This window comes from Saccostrea cucullata, unplaced genomic scaffold (assembly GCF_032062105.1).
Source record: "Saccostrea cucullata isolate Sc308-1 unplaced genomic scaffold, CSIRO_AGI_Scuc_v1 ctg2761, whole genome shotgun sequence".
NCBI classification, from domain to species: domain Eukaryota; kingdom Metazoa; phylum Mollusca; class Bivalvia; order Ostreida; family Ostreidae; genus Saccostrea; species Saccostrea cuccullata.
The window spans coordinates 98,935-123,223 of NW_026940720.1; the positions used below are offsets into that span (position 1 = coordinate 98,935).

Consider the following 24,289-nt stretch of genomic DNA (forward strand, 5'->3'; position numbering starts at 1 on the left):
AGTGAATTTAGTATTATTTTCATCTCAATCACTGTGGGATAGCTAATCAGGCCAATGAACTTTGCAAATTCCGCTTCGAATTCCTCACCCCCGGATGGCACCATTCCGCGCCCCCATATGTGGGGTTATGCACGCTGATATAGACCTTGTGCAGGACAAGCTGGGGATAATTAAGGACCAATTGTTCTTGAAAGTATCCGAAACAAAGATCGAGAAACTGTGCTTTCATCGCACTTTTCCGTGATACTGCAAGGTCTAAACCAGAAGTCTCTGTCGAGACTGATGCTCCATTGGTTTGTACTTATAGCGAAGGAAAAGAAAAGTAGCAGTTGGGAATTGAAACTAATTATTAAAAATATTAAAATAATTAAAATCTTTATATGAATATTGTTATGTTTTTTTTCCATTTACTTGATTCCGTTATTTTATAATCTGTAAATCCTGGGAGGGGTCGAACCAGCAATCTGATCATCCTCCTCTTTTTTCCTTCAGGGGACACAAATGCTTTGAATGAGCTTGTTCACGTAGTAAACAAAATTTGTATGGCGACGATCTTGAGAAAAATTGACATACTTTTGGCACGTGAATGTATATCAAAGATCCAGAGAAGTATAAAACAAGAACTATGGACGAATGCTCACTAGTTATACTTCTCTCTGATAAACAGACCCTCTCATGTTGAATACGTAGACATAAATCCCACAAAATTACTGGCCTAGAGAAAAAGTGTGCTAAAATCTTAAGCATCTGCGCTGAGTGTAATGGGCAGACGCACGAATAAACAGGAGACGTTGACTCAGGCACTGATTTGAACAAAAATTCAATCTCACCAAATAACATGCCTAAATAAGTTATTCAAAATTTGAATCATCTGCAACGAGTATTTGTCGAGAAAACTTCGACGAAAATTTATTACGGACAGACTGACACACACGGGTAAAACAGGGCATATTTACCCCCCCCCCCCCTCTCTCCTTTGGACCAGGTGTATACTCACGGTTTAAACCCCACCCCCCACCCCCGACCCCCCAAAAAAAATATTTGTGAAGCCATGTTGCTTTTAAATGATAAAATTTAAACTTTTATACCCTATCCATGGAACCATTTTTTGAAAATGACTACATGTACTTATTTTACATTATCATCAGAATAAGTATTTTCTTGAGGAATCAGCAACACTTGTTTACAGTATTAATTTACTGTTATTCCTGTTTAAGATGACAAAACATGAAATACTGTACATATTTGAGATTGAAAATTCTACTGTCTTCTCTATTGAATAATCCTCCAATCTAGAGATGATGTCCATAGATTAAAATTCTTCAGAAGGCATGCTTTTTGTGGCAGCCCATTTATTTTTTTTTCTTTATTCAAAGTGAAATTATCATATAAATTAGAGTTCTTACTGTGATTATCTTTTCTCAGCTTGGTGGGACAGAGCCCTGCTGTTAATTACACTGTCAAATACCAATGGTTTCTTTCTACGCAATACAATTTTATATCAGACCTCGTAAATACTATATATTTGTATACCCACATATGGAATAATGTCTCTCGTTTAAAGCGTTAGTTTTCTCTACATTTAGGTTAAATATATTTTAGATAACGAGCAAATAAGCTTAAAAACCCATTCAAGGTATTCAATGTATAACGACCATATTTTGTACCTAATAAATAAATAGTCCGATATTATAAATCATGGTTGCATTTTAAAAAGGCTATCAAATAAAAATGCTTCACCAAAGGAGTTTATAAAATTTTGATTACTGACCAATTAATTGCACCTTGATTTTTATTTTGAAGTCTATGGACAGTGCATGTTTTTGTAAGATACTCAGTATTTCAAAGAGTAATTTAAATGTCAAACAAATCTCTTGGTGAAAATATGCATAACCTCTTTCTTTCTTAAAATATGAAATAAAATGAATTATTTACCGAAGAAATTTTGAGAAATTAAAAATTTCTTCTTTTCATCCAGGGCAGATAACTCTTCGAAAACTTTTGACGTGCAACTTGTCCGTCTCCTTACATGTTATCAGTCTTTTGAATTTGATTCATTTCACTTCTATCATTATTAAGCAATGCATTTTAACTAGTTTAGGACTATTCAAAATCAAAACGGACCTAAAGACACTAGAGGTGGGATCACGTGCCACGGAGGAGTAAGCATACCCTGTCGATTATGTGTGCTCCTTGTCATGATTGCGGAAATCCTTAAACAATTCAGTGTGTAAATAATTGTCCAGCAAATACAATGAAAAACATTAACATGCTTTAAGGATACATACTACAAAATTTTTTTTTACCGCCTACACAGAAGAGTTGCACGCACTGAATATTTCTTTTGACGAAAATGTAATTTAAGTTGTGTGTAGTGTTAAAACGCACTCTTCAGAATGTTCACAGAAAATTTGAAGCAAGAAAACTAACTTCTTTGCTAGCCAGGGGTTTCCGAACCGAAATCTACTTGACAGTTTCGGATCGGAAACCCTGAGCTAGCGAAGATGGAAAATTGAATACATTTTATAAACTTTTATAAAAACATTATAAACTGTAAAGTTGCAATTTTGCACTTTTTGTGGCTTGGCCAGTTATAAAGTTGGTTTAACTGAACACTTCTAAAGTGAGAAAGGCACCTAATTCAGCAAAACTATCTGAATTTTGGAAGAAAAAAGTTTGTGTTATTTATCCTTAATACGACTTGTAAATAGGTTTCTGTTCACAAAATACATCGTTCTATTTCTCTCTATTAAGGTACTGAACATTCTTCCGAAATAGAGTATTCACTCTTACTTTTTTCCATGATTAAAGCTAAAAACCACAAGTCCGATGAGACTGTAGCTCTGCTGGTCTGTACGTATAACAAAGGAAAAGTAGCACTTGGATTTAAAACTTTGCAACAATCAGCAATAAATAGAAAATCTTAGTGTAGACTACTTGTGTGCCAAATTGTATTGAAATCAAACCAAAATTGTAGGAGTAATGGCGTTTTAAAGGAATTTCACAGAAATTTCTATTTTTAGTAATCATGGCAACGCCGTTCATCGAAATCAAAAACCGATGCACTGATTATGTATCTTCGTGTAATCTATTTGTGTGCCAAGTTATATTGAAATCATACCAAAACTAAATGGAGAAGTAGCGTTTTAAAGGAATTTCACAGAATTTTCTATTTTTAGTAACCATGACAACACCATTCATCTAAATCAAAAACCGATGAATTAAATTATACATCTAAGTGTAGTTTATTTGTATGCCAGGTTATAATGAAATCAAATCAGATCTGTAGGAGGAATAGCATTTAGAAAAATTATTTTGCAGACAGACGGATGACGGACACCTAACCATCGCATAAGCTCTTCTTGTCTTCGACCAGTATAGCTAATTCTACTACGATAATTGTAAAGATCAAAGGAAACCGGCGGACATTATTCTCCAATAAATCACGAACGTCATCAAAAAATTATCAGATCAGAAACACGTATCAAATCTGAACAATTCAAATGCATATTTGGCTGTAGAATGAAATACTTGTTTAGACCACATCGATATGTCGTCTTTTGCAGTATAAACACTGTAAATTGCATCAAGTTGCTGATGAATTTCGGTTTTTATAGCTAAGCGGGGCTATTCCACGGACCTCCCTGGGTGATTCCACAAATTTGAGACAAATTTTGTCCCTCACGAAAAACACTCTAATGTGTCTGTTAAATATAACAAAATTTTCATGATTTTGTTCTAAATATTAAATAAAAAGATATTCTTTTTTGTAGTGATATGCAAAAATGTTAAAGTTTGATTTTAATAATGAAAAATAATCCAACCGAATCATGTATCAATGACGTATATCAGTGTCCCTATGATAGACTTACCACTTTTAGTAGTTTTTTTGACGCGTCTAGTTTTTGTTTTTCAGTTTCATTTGTCTTATTTACTTAAATAAACTTCTTCTAAATATGTTTTGTTTTTTATTCATTAGCTTTATCAATCATACCAATAAAATTTTGTTGCATATTCTTGTGTCACTTGATATTTCGTCATGACCGAAACAATTGTGCAATCTGCTATTTAAATGGAGTTACTGCCCTTTGTATTATTACTCTCTATATAAGAAGGTTTATAAAGTATGAAAAGTTTTGATGGCGGGAAGAGACCAGTTTAGATCAACTGATTTAGAAGAAAAAGCTCGTTGTAAGTATCTTTTTTTATTAATTCCTTTTGTATGTATCATGACCGAATGTTCTAAAACACAATAATACAAATATTTCACATAGTTAACTTGTACCAAACAGCTTTATTTTATGTTTCTGCAATGCTATGTACATCATTGTACCATCCATATAGTATGTATGGTGAGCTGATCAGGTAATAACTCAATTTATGTCATGACCAAAACTGTCATTTACCGCAACTTAATTTTGTTGTGGTCATGACAATAGTTACAATTGTTAATACAAACTTTTATCATTTATTAATTTTGCTATAATAACAACATATATTAAATAAAATATTTTAAACTATCTTTATTATAATTAATTTATATTTAATAAAGCATAAAACATTTTTTTTAGTGTTTTGTAAAGAGTTGGACCTAACGGATAAAAAACATGCGGAATTAGAGGGCTTGTTTAATTCAACATTACATGGTCCGCAAGAAGGTTCGTGGGCAACCAGAGTGGTTGAACTCTACGATACTTTAGAAACATCAAAAGATATTTTAAAACTAAGACAAAAAGAAGCACGACAACTAAAATGGTTCTTACTGCAAAGGAACGTTCAGCAATATGGCGACAAAAATTAAAAGAAAACCCTGTCCTCTATGAAGAATATAAGAAAAAAGAGAGGGAGAGAAACAAAAGAAGAAAGGAAAAGGGAGATCAAAACAGGAAAAGTATTAAGGAAATGTCTCAAAGAGAGCAAAGAAAGAAGAGAAAAGAATGGAGAACAACACAAAGAAACAAAAGAAAAAGAGATAAAGATCTTATAAGTAAATTACCAGAAACACCACCAAATTCACCCCCACTTCAAAATCAACAAATGGATGATAGAAGAGCAGAAACCATGCGGAAGCTAGGGAGAAAAAAAATTAAAAGGGATCGAGCAAAGGCGTACAGGACTATTGAAAAACTGCAAGTTTCACTGTTTAGGCAAAAGAAGCTAGTCAACAAATGGAAAAAGAAATGTCAGAGACTTAAGAATAGTTGCAAGTCTGATATCGTGAGAAAAGCAGAAGAAACTATCAAAAAAGGAGAAGCAAAGAAAGCACTGATGTTATATGAAAGCATTCTTCAAAGAATTCAACGTCGATATCGATCATCAACAAATCAGGAAAAAAGAGTAATATCCAGTTTAGTCTTTGCTCATAACATATTACGCCGTTATCGTATTGGAGTATTTGCAAAACGATCCATAGGGATTCCCTTAAAAAGCAATCATCCACGGGTAAGATGTATCAGGAAGACCCCAAGAGCCAAGAAGAGCATACATGAGTTTCTAAGTCGTGATGACAATTCTAGAATAAAGGCAGGGGTAAAATCTACTATTACTCGAAAAGGCGAAAAAAGACAGATTCGGTTATTGAACTATGATTTGAAAACACTTCACGCAAAATACCTTACAGAGAATTTTTGCAAAGTGTCATACAGTCTTTTCTGCCAATTAAAGCCATTTCACATAAGAAAGCCTTCAGACAAGGACCGTGACACATGCCTTTGCAGGACGTGCCAGAACATTTCTTTAAAACTAGAAAGAGCTCACATAGAAAAAGTTCTCCACAGTAGAGATGTTGACAAGATTTTAGACAGCTTGAAATGCAGCAGAAAAAGTAAAGAATGTATGTATGGTGAATGCAACACTTGCAGTGGAAAAATCCTCTCAACTTTTGACCAGAGTGTTCATCTTGGAAAACAAGTTGAATGGTTTAGCTGGGAAACCAAGTCCATTGAAAGGGAGAGAACTCAAGACGGCAATACAGTTTCAAAAAAAGTCAACATAACATCAAAAGAAACCAATCAAGGTTCCATTCAAGTGCTACTGGACGAGATTCACAGGGATCTCCCTCGAGTTGCGAAGCATAACTTCAACATTTTTCATCAGTATAGCTCGTTAAAACATCTGAGAGAAAATCTTTCGGCTGATGAGTTGATTGTACATATAGATTTCTCCGAGAATTACAATTGCAAATATGGTAATGAAATCCAGAGTATGCATTTTGGATCATCGAAACGGCAGATTTCTTTGCACACAGGAGTAGCCTATACAAGAGATAATACTTTATCATTCTGTTCTGTCTCAGATTGTTTACAGCATGGTCCTCCCAGCATTTGGGCACATTTACATCCAGTGTTGAAATATTTACGTCAACAAACAGGAAAAACAGTCATTCATTTTATAAGTGACGGCCCCACTACTCAGTACAGGAACAAACAAAACTTTTATTTGTTGGCAAACAAGATCTTTGAGTTTGGGTTCAATTCAGCTTCATGGAATTTTCTTGAAGCTGGTCACGGAAAGGGTGCTGCAGATGGCATCGGGGCCGTTGTAAAAAGATCAGCAGACAGATTTGTTAATGAAGGGGGTGACATAATGGGGTCCGATGATCTCATCCTGGCATTAGAGTCAAAAGGAACATCAGTTAAGCTAGTGAAAATAACAGAGGAACAAGTTAAAGAGATTGAAAGTGTATTGCCAACAACATTAAAACCGATTACAAGAACTATGCAGATTCATCAGGTACATATTTTAACTACACATGTTTTTGTATAAGACATAATGTAAAAAAGTAAGTCTAAATGTTGATATTAGCATATAAGATAATTATGTTTTCTCTTGTTTACAGATTATTGTTCCAAGTAGAGGAACCATTTTGCATAGACCACTATCCTGCTTTTGTGCACGACCAGCCATCTGTCAATGTTTCAAGCCAGAAACGTTTTCTTTTCCAACCCAGGTTGACCTTAAAATTTTTAGTTTTGTAGTTTCCTTTTTAATTATGTCTTGTAGTTGATTTGTTAGTATAGATTAATTGATGCTTCATTGCTTAGAATCAAAGTAATTGTGCATGTATATATTTCAGAGAGAAGCTGCGCATTCTTCATCGTCTATTTTGCAAACCTGTGAGGAAGTAGCAGTAAACACCACAGCGAGCACGGTTTCCAAGCTTCGTCATATCGTTGAGGTGGACGAGAGTCTAGTTTCAAACTACTGTGTTGTGAAATATGATGGCAAAGCCTATCCTGGACTTATTTTGTCAGTGGATGAAGAGGTAGAAATCGAAGTCAAAACAATGCACAGGGTTGGTCGTAACAGATTCTTCTGGCCTATGATGGATGATGTGCTTTGGTATCAAAAGGAAAACATTATAACAATTCTGGACAACCCACCTAGACCCGTGACTAAGAGACATTTAGAAATTGAACCAGAAATCTGGGAGCTTGTTATACCCCACGCAACTAGTTGCGGGAGGTATAATGTTTTTGACCCGTCCGTCAGTCAGTCAGTCAGTCAGTCAGTCCGTCAGTCAGTCCTCTTTTTTTGTCAGCGCAACTCCTCATAAACCGCTGCACAGAATTTCGTCAAACTTTGCAGGTATTTAGGACACAATGTGTAGATGTGCATATTACCAGGAAATTCCGATTCCCTTATTTTTTCCGGGAATTTCCGCACTTTTTAACTTAGGCATTTGGCCATACCTTGAATATAGAGATGAACAGTTTGTCAGCGCAACTCCTCTTAAACCGCTGCACAGAATTTTGTCAAACTTTGCAGGTATTTAGGACACAATGTGTAGATGTGCATATTACCAGGAAATTCCGATTCCTTTATTTTTCCCGGATTTTCCTCACTTTTTAATTTACGCATTTGACCATGCCTTGAATATAGAGATGAACAGTTTGTCAGCGCAACTCCTCATAAACCGCTGCACAGAATTTCGTCAAACTTTGCAGGTATTTAGGACACAATGTGTAGATGTGCATATTACCAGGAAATTCCGATTCCCTTATTTTTTCCGGGAATTTCCGCACTTTTTAACTTAGGCATTTGGCCATACCTTGAATATAGAGATGAACAGTTTGTCAGTGCAACTCCTCATAAACCGCTGCACAGAATTTCGTCAAACTTTGCAGGTATTTAGGACACAATGTGTAGATGTGCATATTACCAGGAAATTCCGATTCCGTTATTTTTCCGGGAATTTCCGCACTTTTAAACTTAGGCATTTGACCATACCTTGAATATAGAGATGAACAGTTTGTCAGCGCATCTCCTCATAAACCACTGCACAGAATTTCGTCAAACTTTGCAGGTATTTAGGACACAATGTGTAGATGTGCCTATTACCAGGAAATTCCGATTCCATTATTTTTTCCGGGAATTTCCGCACTTTTAAACTTAGGCATTTGGCCATACCTTGAATATAGAGATGAATAGTTTGTCAGCGCAACTCCTCATAAACCGCTGCACAGAATTTCGTCAAACTTTGCAGGTATTTAGGACACAATGTGTAGATGTGCATATTAAAAATTCCGATTCCTTTATTTTTCCGGGAATTTCCACACTTTCCAACTTAAACTTTTTGGCCATATTTAGAATATAGAGATGAACAGTTTGTTAGCACCACTCCTCTTAAACTGTTTAATAGTTTCTTTTATCCCAAAAGTTTTGCCTATTATTCAAGAAAATCCCCCCCCCCAACCACTTCAAATTAATGTTTGGATTTGTATAATGCCAAGAAATTTTGATTCCATTATTTATCTAGAAACTTCATTCCACATTTAAATGTCCTCATATGTAAGACATTTTGATGTGAAGATTTTTTTGCAATTATTGCCCTTTTTGATCTATATGTATTTAATGTACACTAGCTGTGCCTTTCATTATGTGTTTCACCGTCAAGTTTTGGGGGAGCGTGGGGTATGTGAGCTAGCTCACTTTTTCTTTCATTGAAAAAGAAGAGGATGAATAGGAACAATATCAGAAGTGTTCAAATTTATCAGTTAATGTTTGAATAACATTGTTCAGATTTAGCAGTTTAATTGAATGAAATTGTTTGAATTAAAATGGTTGTTATTTTTAGTATTAAATGGTCTTTTGGTTTTGTTATTTTAGAGTCATACATTGACATTCTTTGTATGTATTTAAAAGCAATGTCATGACCGAAATTTGATGTCATGACAGAACATTTTAGTCATGACCACAACACTTGTCTTTCGTGCATATAAAATTACATGCTATTGATTATAAGTAAAAAATAAGTCTTAGTGATATAATTTACTTTATTTCATGCCTGTTATTTCCTAAAACGTATTAATATTGGTTTTCAACGACAAAAAAACTTTATTTGAAATTACACAAATAGCATCTTTTTAAAATATGGCGAATTATTTGGCCCTCTACAGAATAGAAACGTATTCCAAAATTCTAAAACTTCTATTATATTACAGAGTATTCATTTTCTTTTCATTGGTAAAAGAAATATTTCTTTGAAGTATATAGAAAAATATATACTGCATGTTTTTGTATGGTTGCGGTCATGACAAAAGCATAAAAAATATGATTTTACTTCTTAAATATAATAAAATCTGTTTACTTTGACTCGCGGCTAGCGTTGAAATAAAAGAGCATATGCATTACAAAGCTCATTGAACCATGTTAGACAGAGAAAGAAGAAAAAGTAATACCAACTTCTTCACTTATGAAAATTGTCTCAAATTTGTTGAATCACCCCCCTACACATTAAACAACGTGATTTTAGCAGTAAAACAGGAACATGATTTTGTTATAGTATAATCTGTTGTGAGGTGTGTTATATTTGTATTGATTCATCATGTATATTATTAGTAACATTAAATGTCTTGAATGTTCCAGAGTGGTCAACATGTTTGGTCATTTTTCTAGAACATTCTTAAATTCTGTGTATGTCCAGATTGTTCCAGTAATATCATGTTTTAACAACTTCTAGAATATTCTAAATTTATGATACTGTATAAATACCCTGTTCATTCGATGGATAGATAAGCACCATTAAGGTATAACTGGGATATATTTTCACTGGGACATTGTGTGCAGCAACGGACACTCTGATGTATGTATTTTTAGATTCTTGCTAAGTTTGTACTTAATGATTGATGTATTTATTATATATTACTGTAAATAAATAATTGTTAAGTTTAAATTGTGTGATTGATCTTTGCTGGCATTTAGGGTTATTCTGGCCCATAACAGAATTGGGGGCTCGTCCGGGATAAAGAATTTCTTGCACTTTTGCAGTTTATTGTCAGAATTTTGTTAGTTGAATCGTTAAATTAAATTATAAGCCAGCAGAAATCAACATGGTGTTTTCGGTCACAGACTTTCTTAATTCACCAAGTGTTCAGGTTTTTGATACGTTAAAAAAGAATGACTTGATCGCATTAGGTTTGCATCTTGGGTTAGATGTTAAATCCTCTCAGAAAAAGCAAGACATTAGAAAAAAGGTTGCAAACAAACTAGTAGAAGAAAACATCTTTGAAAAATACGATCTTCCAGAATATACAGTTAAATCAGAGTTAGGCTCTTATAAAATGGCAGAATATCAGTTTCAAGTAGAGTTAGAGAAAATGCGATTTGAAAGAGAAAAATTAGAAAGAGAAGATCGAGAAAGAGAAAGAGAAGAGTGAGAAAGAGAAGAACGAGAGCGTGAACGAAAATTTGAATTAGACAAATTAGAAAGACAAGAGCGAAAAAGAGAGCGTGAAATGAACTTTGAATTAGAGAAATTAAAATTACAGAACCAACCAGAACCGTCAGTTGTCAAAACTGAATTTGACGCAGCTAAAAATATCAGATTAGTTCCAAAATTTCAAGAAAAATCTGTAGACAAATATTTCCCCAATTCGAAAAGGTCTCAGAGAATCTTAAATGGCCACGAAATGTTTGGTCAACGATGTTACAAAGTGTACTGGTTGGCAAAGCAGCTGAGGTATACTCTGCACTAGGGGTAGTTGAGAGTTCAGACTATGAGAAGGTCAAAGCAGCAATACTAAAAGCATATGGATTAATACCTGAAGCGTATAGACAAAAGTTCAGAAAGTATAGAAAGTTTGATAATCAAACATTTGTTGAATTTTCACGAGAGAAAGAAGATTTATTTGATCACTGGTTTAGATCTAAGAAACTTGATAAAACTTTTGCTAATTTGCGCCAAGTCATCCTGGTAGAAGAGTTTAAGGAATGTGTTCCTCAAGATTTGAAAACACATTTAGAAGATAAGAATGTGAAAACTCTTGAAGAGGCAGCAGTTATATCTGATACTTATGCTCTGTCTCATAAAAGGAATTTTGTTTCAAGATCTCAGTCTAGCAATAATTCTACAAATTTAGACACATGTAAAAAGAGTGGTTCAGGGTCTCAGTCTTCCACAAGTTCCCAGTCTCCATCTCAAGGTAGTTTTAAGTCCGGTCCAGGACGTGTTGAAGGATCTTCTGGAATAGGGTCGCTTCCTACTTGTAGTTATTGTAAGAAAAAAGGTCATCTGATCAGTGAATGCTTTAAACTTAAGAGAAAAAATGACATTGATAAAACTCAGCCACATGCTTGTGCGGCAGTTAGAGGTGATAAGGAAGCTTTAGTTTCTATTTGTTCTGACACTCCTGATGTTCAGGGTTCACAGTCCAGTTCTATTGGTTCTATGGAGGATTATAAGCCCTTTATGTCTCAGGGATTTGTTTCACTCAGTGACTCTAGCGAAATTAAACCTGTCCAGATTTTGAGAGATACTGGTGCTGCACAGACTTTGTTGTTAGAGGGAGTGCTTCCTTTGTCTGAGCAGACTTCTACTGGTGGGTCAGTTTTATTACAGGGTGTGGAGCTAAGCGTCATTGATGTTCCCCTGCAGAGAATTAGTTTGAAGTCGGATTTAGTTACTGGACCTGTTATCGTAGGTGTTCGACCTACTCTTCCCGTTCCAGGCATTTCTTTATTGCTAGGCAACGATTTAGCTGGTGGAAAGGTTGTACCTGATCCTATAGTTTGTGAGAAAATCACTTCCAATGGCATGTGCGATGATGAAGATGATGACATTTATCCAGCCTGTGCTGTTACTAGAGCGATGGCCAGAAGAGGAGAAAAGGAGGAGACCATACTCTAGCTTTTTACGAGACAAATTCCTCTATTGATATTGATTTGAATGACACTTTTTTATCTGACCTTGATGGCACTCAAACAAGCATGGAACCACACAACATCAAGAAGCTGGTGACGAATGAACCTTTACCAAAACTTAGTGGTGATGAAAAAGAGTCAAATCTATCAGTAAACCAAGACAAGGATATCCTAAGCCGAGAGCAGTTACTTTCAGCACAACATAAAGACCCAGATATCATCCAACTTAATAAGAGGGCACTTCCACCAGAAGAGGCCACTAAAGTTGGAGAATGCTTCTATAGGAAAGATGGCATCCTTATGCGAGAATGGCGACCACCAGACGCTTCCCCAGATGAAGTGTGGCGTTTTGTTCACCAGATAGTGGTACCAGCTGCTTATCGCCAAGATGTCATGAGTTTAGCTCACGATACACCTATGGCAGGTCATTTAGGTGTCAATAAGACTTATAATAGGATTTTAAGTCATTTTTATTGGGCTAAGCTAGGAAAGGATGTTTCCTAGTTTTGTAAGTCATGCCATGTCTGTCAGATAGTAGGTAAACCAAATCAGAAGATACCATCTGCTCCTCTCCAACCCATTCCAGCTTTTGAAGAACCGTTTAGTCGAGTGTTGGTGGATTGTGTAGGACCTTTGCCTAGGACTAGATCTGGGAACCAGTATTTACTTACCATTATGTGTACATCCTCTCGATTCCCTGAAGCCATACCTCTTAGGAATAGAAAAGCAAAGAGCATAGTTACGGCCCTAACCAAGTTCTTCAGTTTTGTAGGAGCACCAAAGGCAATTCAGTCAGATCAAGGCTCAAATTTTATGTCGGGATTGTTCCAGCAAGTCATGCACGAGTTGGGTATTAGGCAGTATAGATCAACTGCTTATCATCCTGAGTCCCAGGGAGCGCTAGAACGTTTTCATCAAACCCTAAAAACAATGCTGAAGACCTATTGTTATCAGTATGAGAAAGACTGGGATGAAGGGGTTCATCTTGTACTATTTGCTGCACGAGAGGCAGTCCAGGAATCTCTTGGGTTTAGTCCTTTTGAATTGGTGTTCAGTCATACGGTTAGAGGTCCTTTGAAATTGTTGATGGAAAAGTGGCTGACTGAGACTAGTGATCTTAATCTTTTAGATTATGTGTCTGATTTCAAAGAAAAACTTTACAATGCTTGTAAATTAGCACAAGAATATTTGAAGAGTTCTCAGATGAAAATGAAAATGTGGTATGACAAAGATGCCAGAAATTTGTTTTTTTTAAGCCAGGTGATAAGGTTCTTGTATTTATACCTATTCCTGGTCATCCTTTACAGGCCAGATATTACGGCCCTTATGAAATTGAAAGCAAGATTAGTGATGTAAACTATGTAGTTAGGACACCAGGTCGACGAAAAGAGAAACGGTTTTGTCACATTAACATGTTAAAAGAGTACTTTGAAAGGTGTGACCGAAGTTCTCTAAAACCAGTTTCCACTTTAGCCAATGCTAAGACTGTTCAAAATTGTATTGAAAGTGATTTGAGTGTAGAAATGAATGAGAAAGATTGTAATCAGAGTGTTCGTTTGAAAAACTCAGAAGTTAAGCCTGTTTTGGATGCAAAACTTGGACATTTGAACATTCACCAAAAAGAACAAGTTAAAAACTTGATGAATGAGTATCATCAAATCTTTTCGGATGTTCCAAAGAAAACTAATGCAGCTTGTCATGATGTTATAGTGGGTGACGCTCTGCCTATCAAACAACATCCGTACCGTCTTAATCCAATAAAATTGCAGTACCTAAGAAGGGAAGTGCAGTACATGTTGGACAATGACATTATTGAACCTAGTAAAAGTAACTGGAGCTCACCATGTATTCTTGTACCAAAACAGGACGGTACCTACCGATTATGTACAGACTTTAGAAAGGTGAATTCTGTTCCAAAAACTGATTCATTTCCTATACCTAGAATCGATGACTGTATTGCCAACATTGGAAACGCGAAATTTGTCAGTAAATTTGACCTGTTGAAAGGCCACTGGCAAGTGCCGTTAACAGATAGAGCATAAGAAATATCTGCTTTTGCTACACCAGATGGACTTTACCAGTATAAAGTAATGCCTTTTGGCATGAAAAACGCACCGGCTACATTCAAAGGATGATTCACTCCCTTCTCCAAGACCTTGAGGGATGCGAGGCCTACATTGATGATGTCATCATACACAGCAACACATGGGACGAACATATCCGAATCATGCGTGCTTTATTTGACATTTTAGCTGAAGCAAATTTATCTGTGAACCTTGAAAAGAGTGAATTTTTCATGCTTATGTAGAGTATTTAGGTCATAAAGTAGGTCAAGGTTATGTTACACCCATAATGGCTAAAGTGGAAGCAATTGCAAAGTTCCCGATTCCTACAAACAAGAAAGAATTAATGAGGTTATTGGGCATGGCTGGGTTTTACAGAAAATTTTGTCCACATTTTTCCTCAGTAGTTAGTCCACTTACAAAGCTTTTACCAAAGAGGGTTAACTTTGAATGGACAAAGGACTGTGAAAAATAATTTCATAAAATCAAATCTGTCCTTATAAGCAATCCAGTTCTGTCAACTCCAGATTTTTCTAAGCAGTTCAAGCTTACTGTTGATGCTAGTGATGTTGGAATCGGGGCAGCTTTGTTTCAATAACATAGTGATAATGTAGATAGAGATGTTTCTTATTTTTCAAAGAAACTTGCAAAATGTCAACAAAATTATTCTACCATTGAAAAAGAATGCCTTGCTTTGTTGTTAGCTTTACAGCATTTTGATGTTTTTTTTAATGTTACTTTGCATCCAATTCTTGTATATACTGATCACAACCCCCTGACATTTTTACATAAATTGTCAAACCAGAATCAACTGACTAGATGGAGTTTGTTGTTACAAGAATACAACATACCAATTAAGCATATCAAAGGCAAAGACAATGTTATTGCAGACGCATTGTCAAGAATATCGTAAACATATTAGATTTTGTATTAATGTACATGTTTTACAATTTAAGTTTTTCATTGACATTCAAATAATTTATTTACAGTAATATATAATAAATACATCAATATAAAATTCATTTTAACTGATCAATACATATTACGAACAAATTTGTAATTTAAAAAGGCTATTTTTAATGTAACGAAAGCTCAAATCGGCTGCATTCTATACACAGGTAAGCAAACAAATTTTACCTCTGGAGTTAAATGAAACAGACATGGTGACCTAATTCGTTTCTCTATAGAGGAAACGATTATCCGTAATTTAGCGATTGTAGTATACATGGTAGAATAGAAATAAAGTCCTTATTGTCTCGAAATGTTGTTAGAAATATAAAAGCCTCGGCTAACGCCTCGGCTTTTATCTTTCAAACAACATTTCTCGACCTCGGAGGTTATTCTGCAACATTCACGAAAACGCGGACTTTATTTCTTAAATGTTATGTCAAAAGGTTCTAGAGTCGAGGTCGAGAACAGTTTCAAGATATTAAATGTATAAATATATGTGTAGATTTGCCGAATTTTCTGCTAAATATCCTTCCACAACAAGAAATAGTCCCTCATAAACCTTGCTTCTTTGTGGATTTTGGAGCAGTTTTTTATTCAATGTTGAATAATATTCATTGTTAAATGATACTATGTTATAAAAATTGAATTATAATAAATAGTTTTGAAGTAAAAGGTACTGCGTGAACTTTTCTATAAAAGCTGACGAGTGACATACCTAACGTAATAATACTAAGCATGCTTAGTGTATAATTATGATAACCAGTGGTGCCTCTTTCAAAATTGTGAATGATATGGCCTCTGGTTTACGGCACAACCCAAATTCAAAGGTTGGAAAGTTGTTATATGATGCTAAGAACCCACAAGACCCATGGGTTTGTCAGACTTTCTTCGTAGATAATAAATAATCTGTCCTTGATCTTACTGAAGTAGAATTATCTTTCCTTCACCGACATGAAAATAAATATTCTGCTGACTCGGAAAAATGTACCCCCACCCCCTGAGTCAAATGGCCTTCCACTAATGAATAGTCTACGGGGACATTACAGTTTAAAAAGTCCATGCATTTTGTGGCGGGTAGTGAAAGATCCAATTAGCGCAATTACAATCCTAAAACGTAAGGAAAAAAACCCAGTAAAAATCAATGTAAAGCAGCATTTAATAAATTAAGTAAAGATGGCATCTGTCGAGAAAGATATTTTCGAAAAGATATTAGTTGTTTTGTTCTTGTAATCATGTCCCCTCTTATATTACACTTTGACAATTTTTCCTAATGTGTGTTGACATTTAAAACGACCAAAGTGATGCCTTTTAGCTCATAAAGTCAGTATAATACATAACAAATCCATTCCGAGTATTAGGAGTGCTCACCCAAGGTGCTCCATTTAGTCATTTCAGAACAGTATTTTTATATCTGGCTTATTAAGGTCCTGTGATAGGTGTTAAAAAATAACAATTCTTAAAATATTTTTCGTAAAAGAAAACATCAATGTAAGAATGATTGATAATAATTGTTATTTACATTCTGTTTCAATGTAGCTAATGCCTTTAGACTTGGTGAAAACATTAACATGTAATGTACCTACCGGGAATGCTTCTTGAATTTAATTGACTTTGACTGCTACTCGGATATAATAATTTTTTCAGTCTGTGAAACACTTCCTTGAACATGAATAAAGACAATATCACTAAGTGATAGTATCAGTTGGATTAAATTTGACCGTTTTCTAACAATTTAATATTAGTTGTGACACGTCATTTGATTTGGTAAAAGATTAAATCCATTTCGTGCAACATAAGTTGCCTACGTCACAACGAGTTACGTCAAAAACGTATTAGTACGCTTGACGTTAGTTCAACAAAAATATGCTCAATTTGAAACCTTTTCTGTCTACGCTTTTAAGCTCACCTGAGTAAACTCAAGTGACCTATTACTATCCGATTTTGTCCGTCTTCGTGTTTTTTGTCCGAAATACCTGACGTTTTTCAGGCTTTTAATCGATTTTGATATTTTACATGCCGGCATAACGTCAGAACGGGCGCCATTACGAAAACTGGGAAATCGCTGCCTCCAACCGGAGGCGGCTTTTAGAAACTTGCAAACCAAATTAAAAAATTTCAAAGTCACAAGTTATATATAGTACAATACCTTTAATACTTGCTAATATCGTTTTTATGGTTTATTTATGAAATATACAATCCGTTGAAAACATTTTATCAGAGTGTCGAGCTTTGTCTTCATTTCGTGCATTTTAAAATCTTGCAAGTTCTGGAATCGGAATGTGCAGTGGTATATTTTCTTTTCATCGATATTGGTGAGTACTAGAGGCATTGTGCTATTGATAAATTCTGATTCCGGCATTTAGTTCGGTTTGCAAGTGTAGAAAATGAACCATATGGAGAAATGGTGTTCATTCTGCTCATTTGCATATCGGCCATATTGGAGCTATAATGGCGACAGCATTCATAAGAGCTTATATAGTGAACGTACAAAAATTGCAAAATTTTATATACTAACCATTTCGGCTAAAGATGTTTTGGTTTTTCATTTTATTTTCTACCGGAAATAACAATAATGTTGATGCTAAAGTGAAAGTTGCGACCACCTTATTTATTTGAAAATTCGAAGCGAGAGAACATGGTTTTATTTAAGGAAAGAGCACAGGATTAGTGTTTTTATCATAGGCGCAGACTAATGTCTATTTTAAAAAAATACAGTTGATTTAGCATTTCATGAAGAGTTACGACCGCCTTTTTGATTTAAAAACGGTAATATCTTGCCCCGGCGCGACCTACTCATTATTAAAAAGACGGTATCACGCCCTGTAAACAATCAATTATGCAAATTTGTACCAATATAATTATGACGGGTCTTGCAAAAATAACAAAACGCCAGGTTTTAGTGTTTACATATAAGAAAAATAAAGAAATGGTGTATTTTGAGTTTTTGCAAGATCTTATGAATATTATTGAGTTTTAAGTCACGTGTGAGCAATCTCACGAATAAACTGCACGCCATTTCTCCATATGCTCCGTTTGAAAACGGCGAAATTTCCAGTTTCCATAATGGCGCTGGTTCTGACGTTTTCCTGGCATATGAAATATCAAAATCTAAAATAAGCCTGGAAAACGTCAGATATTTTGGACTACGTGCGTTGTGCGTTAACATTAGAACATTTACAGCTTCTTCTAGGCAACCACTCAACCAAATTTGACATAACGCATCTATGGGGAAAGGGGATCATAAATTGTGAATTTCATGGCCCCAGGGTCAGGGTTCTAAGATGCTTGGGCGGGGCTATATAGATTATATAGTGAAAATGCATTATTTCTTTAAAAATCTTCTTTGCTCCGGGGTATTTAATAAACAAACCAAATACATGTACATAGTTAAGTTGAATAAGGCTGCCTCTTCCAAAATTATGAATTTCATGGCCCCGGGGCCAGCAGTTCTGGTGTTAGGGCGGGGCTCTTTTAATTATATTAGTGAAAATGCATAAATCCTTTGAATATAATTTTCTCTTTTCCTGGGTACTAAACAAACTAACCAAGTACATAGTTATGTTGAATAAGATCTTTTCCTGGGTACTAAACAAACTAACCAAGTACATAGTTATGTTGAATAAGAGTGCCTCTTCCATAACTGTGAATTTCATGGAATCAGGGGTTCGGGGTTAGGTCGGGGCTCTATTGATTACAATGTATATAGTGAAAATACATTAATTCTATAAAAATCTTCTCCTCTGCTCCTGAGTTTTAAACCAATGAAGTATGTACATAGTTATGATGAGGAAGGACGCCTCTTCCAGATTTGTGAATTTCAGGGTCCCGGGGTCAGGGGTTTTAGTGTTAGGGCGGGGCTACAATGATTATATGGTGAAAATGCATTAATTCTTCTAAAACCTTTTCCTTGCTCCTGGGTATTATGCCAATGTTTAAAGTACATATTAATGACGATGAAAGGTGCCTTTTCCTAAATTCCAGGGTCCCTGGGTCAGGGTACTTGGGGCTACATAGTCTGAAAACAAGAGGCCCATGGGCCCTATAGGTCCCCCGAGTATCATGCAACAACTTCCAACAATTGAATTGATTCGTGTTTTAAACCAGAGGCCATAAAATTCAAAATTTTGAAAGAAGCACTATTGCTTATCATAATTATACACTTATCTTGCTTACTTTGGTTACTTAATACCCAGAGGTAGATCAGAGTTACAAAGAGAAAATGCATTTCTATGTTATAACCAGTTGTGCAACCCACCCCACAGGACCCACTGATCCCGGGGGCACATATTGCAAAATTCTAGAAATTTTATCATTAATTTTATTTCATCATAAATGGTCGATTATTATTAAAAAGCAGATTTCAAGGCATTAATTTATTTTCAGACAATGTAACCCCCACCCTCATCCCAATTACCCCTGACCAAGGGGCCCTGAAATTAATTTTGAAAGAGGCACCTTTCATCATCATCAATATGTACTTAGAGTATTGGCATAATATCCAGGAGCACAGGAAAAGATTTTCAAAAAATTCATGCGTTTTCACTATGTAATCATTAGAGCCCCCACCCTAACACCAATACCCCTTATCCCTGAAATTCACAAATCTGGAAGAGGCATCCTTCCTCATAATTATGTACATAGTTCACTGGTTTAATACCCAGGAGCAGAGGAGAAGATTTTTTAAAAAATTAATGTATTTTCACTATATAATCATTAGAGCCCCACCCTAACACCAATAGTTATACCCCTGACCATTGGGCCATGAAATTCACAATTTTGGAAGAGGCACTCTTATTGAACATAACTATGTACTTGCTCAGTTTATTTCATACCCAGGAGCAGAGAAGAAATTTTTTAAAGAATTAATGTATTTTCACTATATATATAATCAATAGCCCCCCACCCTAAGCTCAGAACCCCCAACCCAGGGGCCATGAAATTCACAATTTTAAAGAGACATTCTTACTAATCATAACTATGATGTTGTATTTGGTTTGTTTATTAAGCACCCAGGTGCAAAGAAAGATTTTCAAAGAAATCATGCATTTTCACTTTTATAATCTATATAGCCCCGCCTTAGCACCTAAGAACCCCTGACCCTGGGGCCATGAAATTAAAAATTTTGGAAGAGGCAGCCATATTCAACATAACTATGTACTTGGTTAGTTTATTTAATGTCCAGGAACAGAGAAGAAGATTTTCAAAGAAATAAAGCATTTTCACAATATAATCTTTATAGAACCCCCTAGCACTAGAATCCCCGGCCCTAGGGCCATGAATTTCACAATTTTAGTAAAGGACCCAATGCGGATTACAATCATGCCAACAGATTTACTGCTTGATGTCCAGGAGTAAAGAATAAGATTTTTAAAGATTGCATTAATTATAGTGGTTTTGGCCCCGCCCCTCAGGCCCCAAGGGGGGCAGGGACCATGAAATTCACACTTTTTTTCCCCCTTCACCCATGCTTTGTACTAAAGTTGGTTGAGCGGTTGCATAGAAGAAGCTGAAAATGTTCAAATGTTAACACACGACGACGGACGAAAACAGAGAGCAATAGGTCACCTGAGTTTATTCATATTAATTTCATATAATACTGTACAACCAAAAAGGAACATGTGTAGTTTGATTGATCATAAGTTATAACGCTCTATTTCAGAATTTTTTACACATGAAGAGACGCCACCATATGCCAGTGAAGAGCTACAAATTTTGACCTTTTCTAGGCACTCGGGGCCATTGAGCAGTGAGGGATCTTTATCGTGCCAACGCCTGCCGAGACACGGAGTCTCGTTTTTTTAACGACTTACTTCAGTCGCAGCCGAGATTCAAAATCTTCACGACCTTACGGTCACAGAGCGATTACTCTACCGACTGAGCTAACGTGACGGTAACATGTGTAGATGATTAGAGATTCAACATGTGTAGATGATTAATTAGAGTTTGAAATAAGTGAAAAAGTCTGTAAGCAAATACTTGCATGTCAAACCCTCGCAGCGACGTTAGAGGGACGTTAAACAACATACAATCAATCAATCATACCCCGCTCTGATTTGAATTTACACTATCAAGTTGAAGTTCAGTTACAGGCAGATGCACGGATTAATAGAAAGTTAATTGACATTCGATTTGATCATAAATAAATTCCATCATATTGTATGCCTCAACAAAGTATGTGCTAAAATTTCAAGCATGTGTGATGAGTAGTTGCTGCAAAAACTGCGAAGAAAATTTGTTATGCCCTCCTTAAAGAAAGGAGGACATATTGCTTTACATGACCCCTAGACGAAATGAGAAACGTAGTGTCGGGGGCCTGACTATCTGAAGCAATGCTATATGACCTGAAAAGGCATAAATACGCTAGGCATAAAGAAGAAAAATCATAAACTACTCCTCTTGTGAGATCAATGTGTAAAGATATACACATCACGAGGACTGAAATGCATCAAAAAGATCTTCAGCAATTCCAATTTTGTTGTTCCGTATGCAAAGCCAGTTTTAAATAAGTAAAAACTGTCCAATATAAACAAGCATTGATCGAACAGAAGAAGACTCAACTTCCCAAACAAAGTCAGGCAATTAATATTCTATGCAATATCAGTGGCGAACTATCTTACAGGAATGCTCTTCGTGAGAGCTGTACACAACGTAAATTTTTTCTCCATGTGTGGCCGGGAAGACATATTCTTGGAGGTCCAGTGATCATTACCATGTAAAAGGATGCAAAAACTGCTTAATAAGTTATCAACTCTCCTTAGTTTAGTTGACAAGTACCTGCTATAAGCAAACGAGTTATTATGAACATCATATTAGTATAACAAAAATGGCAATCAAAGACCTGGGACACATTTGCACGTTTTTATACCCCCGCTCCGAAGGTGAGGGGGTATACTGTTTACCTCTCTGTCCGTCTGTCTGCCCGTTCTCAGCAACTACTCATCGCAGATTTTTGAAATTTTAGCATTTTTTGCTGAGGCATGCCATTTGGTGGGATTCATTTTTGTTAAAATCGAATGTCATCTTTCTGTTTTTCGTGGTCTGTCCGTACCATAGATAATAAATTTTCGTTCCAGTTTTCTCAGCAACTACTCATTGCAGATGCTTGAAATTTTAGCACATACTTTGTTGAGGCATGCCGTATAGATGGATTCATTTTAGTACAAGTTGGATTTCAACTTCCTGTTTATCCGTGCGTTGTCTGTACCATACATAACAGCAACTGCTAGCAAGCATTCTCAAAAAGAAACTGCTAGTTTCCTAGGAATGAAAGATTATATTCAATTGAATACAACCTCCGTGCTAAATGGCAATGTAAAATTCAATGTCCAGGAGAGGATTCCATCTACAACTGGGTGCAATACAGGCATATTTTTTTTTGTTCAAGCCACTGCTGCTTCAACTCTACTCTGAAGAAAAGGATTTTCCCCTAAGAGTTGTTTACTGCAAACTTCAGTGGATATGGAGTAGAACTTGCGCAAAGAGTCTCAAGTCCAACCTTTAGATCAACGTGTGCAGATGCTAATGATTTACCACGAGTCGTGCAATATCATGTCTAGCAGCCACACGATGTAAATATATTCACATAATTCACACATGAATATGTATACCAGTATATAATCATTAACAATTGTTACAATTGTAGATTTCAAATACTACAGAATATAATCAAATTTTTAAATTCATATGATTAATACCCTTAATATTTTCAGCTTTAATACATCAATAGGTAACAGACTGTCCAACAGCGATTTACCTATCAGACTTGTGATCTCAACCATTGCACTAGGAATGGGTTGTGATCTTCGACACATCAAAAGGATCATACATGCAGGTCCTCCCAGTTCACTTGAAGGTATATAATTTTATACATGAAATATAAGGATCATGATATTGTCATAAAAACAAACACAGACTTCAAATTCAAATTACTTTTATGCTGTAAATAAAATATGTGATTACATGTATTATCATTATATCATAAATAAGAAATCAACACAGAAACATGTTTATTTATATGCATTAACAGTTTACAAACAAGAAGTTGGTCGTGCTGGGAGGGATAGCTCAAGGGCAGATCCTCTGTTATAATGGAACAGATCTTGACATATTGACAAATCGGTAAAAGACAGAAAATTCTGTAGGAGAACATTCATTTCTAGGTATTTTGATTCACTAGTGTCAGTTCCGGACAATAATAGCTGTGATATTTCCTGTTCACACAAGTCCTGGGTATCGTTTCGCAAAATTATACGTAGTACGTAAGTGCGACGTAAGTAGTGCGTAGATAAATTTCGGCGTTTCACGAAAGCGTCTTAATTCACGTTGTGTCGTACATTAACGTAACTTTACGTCACCTTTCTTGCATCTGGCTCCGAGCAGAGAGTGATTGGAGACACTCTGAGGATATCCAAGGCATCTGTTTGCAGGTATTTAAATACAAGGATGATAAAATTAATTTTTATGATGGTTTAATCACAAGTACCTGTGGATTTAATCCAAATTTCAATAGGCCTTTTTTTCAAAAAATGTTAAATTGTCCTCTCTTAACTCATGATGAAAAAGGGTAGAGAAAAATAGAAGCGAAGATAAAATTGAAATGTAGCTGTTGAAGGGATGAAAAGAAAATTATAATGAAACAAAAGAATTGTTTCCTGGGAGTGGGAATGTTTAGAAAATTTAAGTCGGTCCATTTTTTTCTTTCGTGGGTCGAGAGAGGGCAAAGTTTAAATATGCCCTCATGATAAATTTATACAATATAAAATTTTGATTAGGTCTATCGACGAGGTTATCAATATTCTGTGTCGGACAATGAACAAGATAAAGTTTCCGACTGGTGATGCCGAGACAACAAGGACGAAGGTTGGTTTCCATGCAATCGCTGGTTTCTTATATGTCCTTGGCGCCATCGAAGGGACTCGCATACTCATCATGGCACCTACAACAGATGAACATTTGTACGTCTGCAGAAAAAGATATCATTCTATCAACTTCCAGGCAATAGCTAATTGTGATATGAAGTAGATATGTTAAACGTGTTAAAAAAAATGTATGAAAAACATTCCGGCAAAGTTCGGAAAGAAACATGACGTCATTTTTCATTTAAGACAGTATCTGGAAGTGCCAACTTTTGTATC

The 24,289-nt window shown here is 35.6% G+C and overlaps 1 pseudogene; it reads left to right on the forward strand.

The window, feature by feature from the left end:
- Positions 1-4,568: 4,568 nt before the first annotated feature.
- LOC134256039 (uncharacterized) lies at positions 4,569-24,014 on the forward strand (annotated as a pseudogene).
- Positions 24,015-24,289: the final 275 nt, after the last annotated feature.